The 11,889-nt window shown below is 39.2% G+C and overlaps 1 long non-coding RNA gene across 2 annotated transcripts; it reads right to left on the minus strand.

Moving 5' to 3' along the window:
* Positions 1 to 243: 243 nt before the first annotated feature.
* LOC119559124 lies at positions 244 to 3,205 on the minus strand. Of its 2 annotated transcripts, none has more exons than XR_005220682.1 (6): positions 3,116 to 3,205; positions 2,305 to 2,391; positions 2,134 to 2,242; positions 1,974 to 2,052; positions 494 to 1,913; positions 244 to 425 (listed from the first exon to the last, which is right to left on the minus strand). It is a non-coding gene; the product is annotated as an uncharacterized LOC119559124 (long non-coding RNA). The 2 variants fall into 2 exon arrangements; XR_005220681.1 differs by lacking the exon at positions 3,116 to 3,205 and adding an exon at positions 2,671 to 2,823.
* Between the last annotated feature and the right edge of the window lie 8,684 nt (positions 3,206 to 11,889).

Here is an 11,889-nt window from a genome sequence, read left to right on the forward strand (position 1 = left end):
ATGTTTTTATAACCCTTACTCGTAGAGTAAAAGGGTATATTAAACATCGGAAAGTATGTAACAGGTAGAAGCAAGTTTTTTTGACCCTTAAAGCATATATATTTTAAATCAGGATCACTAGCCGAGTCGATCTAGCCATGACCGTATAACGCTAAGATAGCGTTTTCTATTGTTTTGAATAAAATCGGAGCACCAAAAAATCATGATGTGATATTTTCATATAACCAAGGACTCTACTCAGAATTATGAAAATGAATTGTTTATTTAACATCGAACAGTTGTATTTTTTGTGTCTTTGGATCCTTTTCAAAAGCTGGCCGATAGCAGGAACAGTTTCTTCAGCATCTTATTCTCCTCAGCCGCAGTCATGTCAAAAAACTGGAAATTTCCCGAAACAAAGAGTCGGCTAATACACCGGGCATTTCCTTGTTCACATGATAGATTAAGTTCGTCTTACTTAGGAACAGTTTGAAGAAAAGGACGAGGGCCTTACCAAATTCCTGCACATTAACGCTCCAGGGAAAGTTGGCAGCGGAAACGAGGCGTAAGTGCAGGTGCTTGTGGGAGGAATCGACCTTGAAATTCAGCTTCCCCACGGTCTTGGCCAGGGTTTGGGCCATCATTTTCTCACTTCTTCCGGTCAGTGGCCCATTTCGATCACACCGATGTCGCTTTTGAAGACGACACTGCTTATTCTCCTTACAGCTCTTAGGTTTGGTAGGACGTCTGAGGATCCAGATCTTCTGGAAGGACTGCTCCTGACAAACTGGTTATTGCTCTGCCGACTTGAGTATGGCGTTCTTTTGGCCGAGTCTTTTGGCTTGCGGATCCTTGTGTACCGTCATGACTTGGTCATCGATATCCTCGAAGTCTTCGAGTCGAACTGTGGAGCTTTTCTGCCACTAATTCTCCGAGGCACTCTGAGCACTCCTTCGTGCGACAAGCTTAGTGTCCCGGGTGTGGATTTGAATTTGACAACCAGAGGAATTCAAAACCCACCCAATTGGATCCAACGAGGAGCTTATGCGACCACCAAGTTTATATAGGGTACTTAAAGCCCGACGGTACCCACCCATAACAAGTAAAACCTCGCACAGTTGATGATGTGGAGACGAAGCCCGAGAAACGAGTGCACAATGAAATGGTCCTGGAAACTGTCTAGAGACATCTGCTGTAGACCCAGTTAAAGAAATGCAACTGAAAGATCCTACACCAGCAGACACTCTGATTCCTGACCTAAACATTCCTAAACATTGTGGCTTCATCTGCTCCTTGGGCAACTCACTTTCAAGGCCAAGGATTCTTGGTTTTGCGGATGTTGGCTTGGGATCCGTCCCTCCAAGGCCCCAAGATGAGTAAGATTCAGGAGTGGCTTCAAAAGTGTAGTAAGACCGTCATCCAGCAACTGCTGCTCCCGGCAACTGATTCTGGGAGATGGTCTTACTACAATATTGTAGCCACTCCTGAGCTTCTGACTCATCTTGGGGCTTTGGGGGATGAATTCCAAGCCCAACATTCGCAGAACCAGAAGCCGTTGGCTTTGAAAGCGAGATCGAAAAGGTGCTGATGAGCCCCAATGTTCAGGAAAATCAGGAATCAGAGTATCTGATGGTCTAGGATCGTTCATTGCATTTCTTCAACTGGGTCTACAGCCAAAGTCTCCAGAAAGTTTCCAGAAACACTTCACCGTGCACACGTTTTCTCGAACTCCGGCTCCACAGCATCAACTTTGCGAGGTTCAACTTGTTCTGGGTCGGTAAACGTAGGGCCTTGAGTACCCTAGATGATCTAGGTGGTGGCATTAGCTGCTCGACGGATCTAATTGAATGGGTTCAGAGCTCCCCTGGCTGGCCAACTTCAAAGCGACACCCTGCACACAAAACTTGCAGGGCGACGGTTCTAGGATCGGAGCACTGAAATGGTTGTAATGAAATGACTAGCAGTTTTCGCCTAATTTACTAAATATGGCTTACCAGGACGGAAGGAGTTCGGACGAAGGTGTCTGATTTTAAGGCTTCATTTATTTGTGAATCTTCTACAGGCATTTGGGCCCTAAATATAAGAAAACCCATTTCAATGTACGGAAAAAATTTTAGAATCTCAGCAATAAATGAAATTTTGTTCCGTTCCTACCTGTCAAAAAACTTGGAATTCCTTCTGCGCTTTTTCTGACCCTTCGTGGTCGTCATATTCTTAGGGCTCTTCACCGTCATCCGAAAGAATATTCTGGAGCATTTCGTTGCTAAACAAGAGATTCGTAAATTCCGTGTCCTCCGCGTCAGAAGAATATGAGGCAGGTCTTACCTTTTACGGTGGAGTAAACAATTCGACTTTCGACGGACTTGGCATCGCGCGAGGAAAAATAATTTAGTCCGGACAAGTGTTCACAGCCTGAAATCAATTTTATAAATGTGAAATGTGGTACTGAATTGTCGGACGTCAAATTTTTTCACAAATCAATCGGGCTGCTGCGATTGCAATTTTAGTTCTATGAAACCTAAACCTATGTGCTGAGAACCAGAGTTGTCACCCAATTTCACTAAAAGGGCATGACAACTCTGTAACATTTTATCGGCCGTGAGCAATATTTATTATAAAAACCTTTTAGAAAATATATTTACCTCATAACAAATTTTCGGCATTTACTTACAATGAAAATTAAAATATTACCTGATAATAATTATCTCGCAAACTATAGGAGGATTTCAGAACAAGTTCCTTAGCTCCTGATTCATCGCAAATGTATTATAGAATGTGGCACGACGAAATAAACAATTCGACTTTCGACGGACTTGGCATCGCGCGAGGAAAAATAATTTAGTCAGGACAAGTGTTCACAGCCTGAAATCAATTTTATAAATGTGAAATGTCGTACTGAATTGTCGGACGTCAATTTTTTTTAACAAATCAATCGGGTTGCTGCGATTGCAATTTTCGTTCGATAAAACCTATCTGCTGAAAACCAGAGTTGTCACCCAATTTCCCTAAAAGGGCATGACAACTCTGTAACATTTTATCGGCCGTGAGCAATATTTATTATAAAAACATTTCAGAAAATATATTTACCTCATAACGAATTTTCGGCATTTACTTAGAATGAAAATGAAAATATTACCTCATAATTATCCCGGAAACTATAGGAGGATTTCAGAACAAGTTCCTTAGCTCCTGATTCTTCGCAAATGTATTATAAAATGTGCCACGACGAAATAAACAATTCGACTTTCGACGGACTTGGCATCGCGCGAGGAAAAATAATTTAGTCACGACAAGTGTTCACAGCCTGAGATCAATTTTATTAATGTGAAATGTGGTACTAAATTGTCGAACGTCAATTTTTTTCACAAATCAATCGGGTTGCTGCGACTGCAATTTTTGTTCGATAAAACCTATCTGCTGAAAACCAGAGTTGTCACCCAATTTCCCTAAAGGGGCATGGCAACTCTATAACATTTTATCGGCCGTGAGCAATATTTATTTTAAAAACATTTTAGAAAATATATTTTAGTTTCTTTTACCTTATAACGAATTTTTGGGCATTTACTTACAATGAAAATTAAAATATTACCTCATAATTATCCCGGAAACTATAGGAGGATTTCAGAACAAGTTCCTTAGCTCCTGATTCTTCGCAAATGTATTATAAAATGTGCCACGACGAAATAAACAATTCGACTTTCGACGGACTTGGCATCGCGCGAGGAAAAATAATTTAGTCACGACAAGTGTTCACAGCCTGAGATCAATTTTATTAATGTGAAATGTGGTACTAAATTGTCGAACGTCAATTTTTTTCACAAATCAATCGGGTTGCTGCGATTGCAATTTTAGTTCTATGAAACCTAAACCTATGTGCTGAGAACCAGAGTTGTCACCCAATTTCACTTAAAGGGCATGACAACTCTGTAACATTTTATCGGCCGTGAGCAATATTTATTTTAGAAACATTTTAGAAAATACATTTTAGTTCCTTTTACCTTATAACAAATTTTCGGCATTTACTTATAAAGAAAATTACAATTCTACCTACTTTTTGAAAGATTATGTGATTTGTAAATGGGACTTTGATTTGTGTATCAATATATATTTACACAACGTTAAAATCGGACCATTCATTGAGAAGTTGTGACCAAGTATTGTAATCGCCGATAGGTGGCGCCCTGCATTCTCGGAAAAAGCCGCATTGCTGCTTGCATAACTTAGCTGAGTAAGGGGTATCTGATAGTCGGAGCCCTGGACTATTCCTTATTTCTTGTTATATTTTTCAAATTCAGGGTATGTAATATTCAATGCCAAGCAATATCCCCTTTATTTATGTTTACCCATATGACTCTGGTTTGGAATTGCTGCTTACAATTTTAGTCATTGATTGCTCAGGTCCACGATGGTTCGTTAGAAAAATTATTTATGACTGTGTGCAATCGTATTTGAAAATTCAAGCACACGCACATCCAGTGGATATTTTGTTTTTACCAACACTCGTGCGTCATTCTCATCGTCTTTTTGCCTAATTGGAATTCATTCATCGGCATTTGCATATTGTTTTGTTGGCCCAAGCACTTGGCTCCTTCTCCGCTTTTGTAACTGTAGTTTCGTTTTGGAGTGCCTAGAAAGGTTCTGCTTAATTGTGGCCCCGTCCGGAGGCCCGACTTAATCATAAGACGAGCGATCCGGGCCCACGGTCTTTAGTTTCCAGTTTCCATTTTCCACCTTCCAGCTCGCCAGGCACAGTCATAGGCAGTCAACACATTATAAGGGTCTGCTGCCCCAATCAAGCGTGCGCGTGAGTCCCATCTTTTTGCGGTGGCTAACTGAATTCAATTACCAAAGTGCCTACTATATGCAAATAAGCCAGGAGTGCACTTGACAAACGCACACACACTCACACACACGCTCGGCGGAGATGCGCAGATACGGATGCCGAGATACAGATACAGTGGCTCAGATCGGAGTCGACCAACCGACCGACCGACCCCAACAAATAAGTCGAGTTGTTGCACTCGAGCTACCGGCACTTGCCTTCCTACCATGTGAAAAGTCAGCCGTGCAGATAAAAACCTTAATATAAGCATAATTAAGTTGATGATTTGTACAAAAAGGGGAGAGATGATAAACACAAGTGGCCCGACTGCTCACTTCTCTTCTCTCGGGGTATCGCCTTGCGGTCGCCATGTACGAGTGGGTCCCACACAGTGGCCACTCGCTATGAGGGACCGGGGAATAGATAACTATATTAAATTATGATAGCTTCAAGAATCGCTATGAAGAACAGTGATATAGATAACTATATTGTACAGAAAGAAAATTACGTTATGATACTTTTCATAATTGATATTAATATTTTGCAAAGTATCTAAGATTGTAGTATTCAAATATTCAAATATCATAATTATGATATGTATATACATTTTGTAAATATGAGAAAAGGTCAAGATAGCATTACAATACTTAAGATATGACTATAACACAATAAAGCAGAAAAGTTATAAATGGTTTACCAACAAATAAGATTCCTATTAGACTATAAATATAGAAAAATACAGAAATTTTGTTTATGTTTTATTAAGGAACTAATATTTTCGAAACAAACATATAAATATTTAAAATTTGTGTTTTATACAGTTTTGCTATCTTATGTTGACACTGAATTTATTACATTTAAGTTGATACTACTCTAGATACTCTTTAGATTAGTACAACATACCACTATATATTGAGTTGGAATAAATAATACCTTAAAGATTTCTCATCCCAAAGTCAACATTTTGGCAACAACAACTTAAAAGTATCAGTATCATCAGTTTTTTTCCTGGCTTGACTGTACTACCACTTGAGGCTCCATCAGCCAGAAGCTTTTTGCTGCCTGTTGCCGCGGCTGTGGGACTGCCAAAAAATGTGTCGATGACGTCGCACCAAGTTCAATGACTATCTCTTAATGGCGTTTCCTTTGGCAGAACCTCAACTGCTCGAATGCCCCCGCAGCATTGCATAACAATTAGCCGGGGCTGGGAAATGTGCTCGTTGTTGATTGTGCCAAGTCAATCGAAATGAGGCACAAATAATAATTTACATTGGGGCCGAATTCTCGAATTGATGTCTTCATTAGGCATTTCGGGTGGAACTGTCGCACAGAACTGTCGATGACACATTTGGAAGTCCATATCGGGCTGCACCCCTTTTTTGGGCAGCATTCTACACTGTATCTATGCTAAATTTATGCCTAATGAGCGTGGCATTCGGTTTGATAACTCATTTGTTTCCACACTTCTTATAAACGAATCGGGGCTAAATTGGTTCCACATGATGTTCAGCTACCGATGATGAAACTCGGTTCTATCTTTGATTTCGGAGAGATGTTTTGGGGTAAGGTTGGCTGTCGGTCTACGCAGCAGCTGTGTGCCAATCACAAAGCCAAAAGGCAAGAACCCGTCCATAAATAACTTATGCCCGATTCTCTCTGCTTTTTGCCTTTTGCGCAAATATCTCCATGCCGGGCAGGCAGCCATACATATAAGATGGAAAACTAAAATCAAAAGAAACAGAAGCAGCAGCAACAGCAGCTATTCAAACGAAAACAAGGCGAAAAAAATTAAGAAATTCTCTGGCACACACTTTGGAGTTTATCATTGTAATGCAAATGAAGGAAGTGCGCGAGACTGCCTCCGACGCTTCCCCACCAGCCCACCTGCCCCCTTTCACCAGCCCACCTTTGCCATTCTGTAGAATTCGAGGTGAGGCTGTGGAGCGGCAACAACACATCGCCAGCAACGGCAACAAACACAGCGGCTACATTGTGATGCCGTGGGAAATGCGAAAGCGGCACACGATTCGCTGAATGTCACACTGAGAAAAAAATATTTTTATATATTTGAAGAAAATCGAACTTAGAGATAAGCTTGGAAAAATATTAATATCAAATTTAAGAACTAGGAGAAGGCGAAAATTATTATACTGGTAAATATAGAAACAATTTAAATATTAATTAAGTAATATAACAAGCTATCTAAAATCACAGAAAAACAAGTTAAGAGTAACTTAAAAATTGTTTAGTATTTTTTAATTTAAGATATTTATACATAAGTATAAGAATAAAATGTAAATATCTATATAGTTATATAATACTATCCACCCAAAACTAGGAAGTAAGGCACAGCGAAATTCATTTAAATTGCATAAGTATTAATAACTCAATCTTTTTTAAAAACTTAACGAATTGGTAAAAAGTTTCACATTTTTAAGTAATATGATTAATATATACTAATTAAGTACACATCAAAAACGAAATTTAACAAATATAAAGGTTTATTTTAAATATTATAGACCAATACAATTGACTACATTATTGTATTTATATAATAACTCTATCTTTTTTAAAAACTTAACAATTCGGTAAAAGGTTTCACATTTTTAACGAATATGTTTAAAATATATTAGTTCGGTTGTGACACTAAATAGAAAAAAATGTACACATCAATATCTAAATTATACAAATATAAAGGTTTATTTTAAATATTATAGACCAATTCAATAGATTACTGTATTTCCTCATCCATAAAGTACCAAGCTTCAAAATATTCGTTTCTCCCAGTGCACTGGCGTATTCATCGATGGTGGGGCAAAAGTGGTGCAAGGTGGGGCAGGATGGATGCTCTTACTGTTGCAGCAGTCAGTTTGTCAGTGCGTCAGTCAGCCACTCTCTCAGCCAGTCAGCGAATGTGATTGCACAAGAATGGCAGCGAAAAAGTTATGAATATGAATAAATAATTTTACGCAGATTGCCACGGCTAAGATAAAATATGCTCGCTTCAAAATGCAGGGATATACAAGTACAAGTACAAGTTCCAGTACAAGTGGGTTACCCCCACATCAACTCCACGATACTTTCTTTGGCAATCAGTGTCAACGTAACACAAGTATTTTTCGAGGGGAAGCTCAATGCGTCTTGTAAAAGTTCCAAAGTGATTGAAAACAAAAGTTTTCCTGATTTTGAAGGGGGTGCGATAAACACACTTAACAAGAAACCAGATCGTATTAAGTAGAGTTATGACCTCATTTTATGGGGAGGAATCTTAAAGTTCTAGCGATGGTAAAGAAATTGAAATGATATTTTCCAAGCAGTGGCGGATTCAGAATTTGGTTTGGAGGGGCGAATAATTTACAAAAATTTGTTGAGTAGAAATAAAAAAAAAAATTATATAAAATACATATTACATATACTTGTTGTTCCGATAGATCTCCCATCTATCCTTATATTTCCCCCCGTAGATCCGCTGATGTTTCCAAGATCTGAAGACCTTTTTTTAATTACATTGTGACCAAAAGTTTTAAATCTATTGTTATTTTGATATATTAAAAAACTATTTCTAAGATATATCTATTTCATCCGTCGGAAATGAAATGCTGTTGCTTAGATAGTATCTAATAGATACTAATAGCCACCTAATATGTAGATTGTATTCAGTGAACGGCGAAATATTCCTATTTGCGTTAAGCATTCACCACTTCACTTAACCAATATAAAGGACCAGTTGGACTGATTCCTTTCTGGTTTCTCAAGGACCCGGGCGTCGCACAACGAAATAGTTAAATATTCGAGTTCGCGAGAACCGCATGCATAAACAGCCGACTGCAGACAATAGTTTCGCCCCACTCTGCAGCATTGCGGCCCAATTTGGCCTGGTCAGGACGGAGCTGGGCCAGATTGACCGAGGGCCCATAGCCGTAGCCACCTACCGAATGGCGGTCAGTCATCTCGACCCACCGTCGTGTCGGCCAACTTGTTTTGTAGTTGTCTATTTATGCGCTTAGTGCTGTACGAGTATGCAAATAGTTGGCGTACCTATACCTATCGCATTGCCCTCGCACTCCGCTGCCACACTGAACCAGTTTTTGTTTTGTTTCGAGCGGCCCTCGTCCTGCCCCTCCCCCCTGCAAATCCACCCTTGTTTGCATTTTTTATTAACAAACAACAAAAAACGAAAAACGCAGGGTGGCAGGAAGGGAATGCGAAATATTTGGTAGAAATGAAAACCCTTTTTTTTTTTTGTTGTTTGACCCATTGGAATGGGCGGACGCTTAGCAATCCGGTCAAAATGCCGATAAGCCGGGGAGGGTTGCAGTTGGCCACCCCCCAAAAAAAAATGTACATGTTAGCCCAACCTTCGGGCGGATTGTTTGTGTAGTTACAGCGATATTTCATGTATGCCACGCATAATCGTTGTTGTTTTAGTGTATTAATTTTGGTTTTTAATAAAGCATAAATATTTGTGTTTCCGCTTTACGCTCACGCCCCACGAATGTTTTTGTTGAGGATTGGCAAATCAAAATTTAGTTCCATGCCCAGCTGAAAATCCCTATTGACTTTGTGCGCGAGTAAATAATGGCAGGGATGTTGCCTCGGGGGCCTCATTACAAGCCCGTTATTCGGCGTTATCCGTGGGTAAACCTACACCATATATGTCTAGTGTTTATCGCTCGCTGTCAACCAGCATTAATTGCAAATTCCTCTATGACAACCGGCTGAACAACAGGTTAATGGTCCGCGAATATGACCATATCGCACAACCTGGTAATACCTTTTATGGCCCGCAAGTGATTTGCCTTACACATGCAGTTTGCATGTTTTAATTATTAAACAAATCAATTTTCTTGGACTCCGACCCAACAGCTTAATGGGCTTTATCCATTTCTTCGGGTACTCCGCCGCCGCGGCTTATGCAAGTGCACATTGCACACCCGTGCAATTAAATTTGCATAAATGCATTTTTAATATTGTTCAATTTTTGCAAACGCGTCAACCCACCTCACTTCACTTCAGTTCACTTTTCTGGGCCGTCGTTAGACGAGAGCTGGTCAAGTCGGGAGTGCCGGCTAATGACATTCAGTGGGTGGCGCTGCGGGAAAACTTTAAATCGATTTCAGTAGTTGCCCGAACCCATAAGATATTAATGTTGCAAATTAAAGAAGTTGATTGAGTTGTGGAGCCTTCGAGTATAAGAAGTTGGATAGCAGTTCCCTGGTTTTACAACTAACTTCAAATTCATAATAACATGGAAATATGTAATATCTATTAATATATTGATATGAAATTTGATATATATTATAATGAACTTGATCCTTTGTTATAATATATATTATTTATATAATGATTAAAAGTCTGGTTCTTAACATATTCAATTTTCAAACTTCTGATACTTAAATTGATAAACACAAAAAACTTTGTTGTAAAATTGACCTATATAATCGAATTGTCTATTTGAACAAAGAAATAGTTACTTTCCCAACAACTAAATATACACAACTTTTCACTTTATGGAAGTTTTTCAAGTAAATAGTAACCAAAGCAGCAATTTTATAAATTTGTTTATGTGTAGCGATAAAAAAAGATGTTTTTGCTTTAAATTTGCCATGCTTGATTTCCATAAATCGTTTTAATGTATCTGGATTATTGCAATCCAAGTGCTACATTCCATTAAGCGACTTTTTTTGACGCACCGTTCTTAATTAATCACTTATTTAATGGCGGTTTAATTACTATTGACACATCCTGGTAATCGCTATCAGCTCTATGCAATTTTATTTTGCTTTTCCGCCAAAGGTCAAGGGTTTTTCCCGCGATTGTCAATGGCCATTGGACCCCACCCGATTGAATGTATCTGTGTATCTGAAAGAGCGCTCTTTCCATTTCGCCATTAAATTGGCAACTAGCTGGGACTTTCCTTCATTTTCCTGCACTAACTTTGCTGTGCTTACTGTTGGTTACTTATTGATTTTCAATTAGTTTGCTTTGCTTTGGCTTTTGCAGCTGGGATTTGGAAGATTCTTTTATTTTTCGCGTTTTCCACCAGCGAATTGACACACTTAATTTGCCATTCGATGGCGGCGAATGTGTGTGGCTGTGTAAAGTGCATTACATGACATAGAGTTTGGCCCTCATGAAGTATGCAATACCCGGGTTTGCTTTTCTAACCAGCGCATCCATCGATTTTGGCCACGACTTTGGCAAGAGCTTGTGGCTCTGACTGTGACTTTGCCAAAAAAGTGTCAGGGTTATACCAGAAATAGACACATGCCAATACGCTGGTCATAAATTTCGAACTTAAAGATATGCTATGGGGCTTTTCCTTGTTCCAAAACTTACTCAGGCTTTAAATACCCCGCAGAGTTTAATGTGCCGCACTCTGAAAGCGAAGCTAATTAGGAAAACTGAATCGTTTGTAACATTAATCCATTTATATAGTTGTTCGGCCATGCGTCTAAATTAAATGCATTATATGGGTTTTGTTTCCTTCCTTTTTGTTTTATATTTTATATTATTTTATTTCGGGATATTAGCTGATGATAGAGTTGCGGTTTGCCGGCGCATGAAAAAGTAAGAATTATGCAATTGCAAATGGTCGAAATACAATTTTCGCACTGGACCGCATTTTAATTTTGTTTTATAATTTCGCAAATAATAATTTACATAAGCGAATGTGCGTGTGTGGCGATTGGCTGTGGCATATGCAAAGTGTTTGTTTGAGTGCGTTTTCCATTAATTTATTTATACACAATTATTTACAAGCAATTAACTTTGGGCATAGCTTTTGTTTAACTAGTATTCGCAATTCAGTTATGCATTTGGGTTTTAGTTAACGTTTGCCCTGTGACCTTTGCCATGCCCACAGAGGAAATGCGGAATGGAAATGAATAAATTTGCAGCATTTTTTGTAGTCCTTTGTGTCCCTGTGGGAACGGTGTCAGTTGCACGTGTGCCGACACAGCAGGACTCGGATTGCCTTTTGCAAAAAAAAAAACCGTACCTCAATTAATTTCACCTCCCCTTAGAGCCATCTCTAAGATACATTCTCCCCCAGCCCCGCCGCAAGTCGAGTGAAAAGATGGTTGTGA

Source organism: Drosophila subpulchrella, unplaced genomic scaffold (assembly GCF_014743375.2).
Source record: "Drosophila subpulchrella strain 33 F10 #4 breed RU33 unplaced genomic scaffold, RU_Dsub_v1.1 Primary Assembly Seq176, whole genome shotgun sequence".
Classification (NCBI taxonomy): domain Eukaryota; kingdom Metazoa; phylum Arthropoda; class Insecta; order Diptera; family Drosophilidae; genus Drosophila; species Drosophila subpulchrella.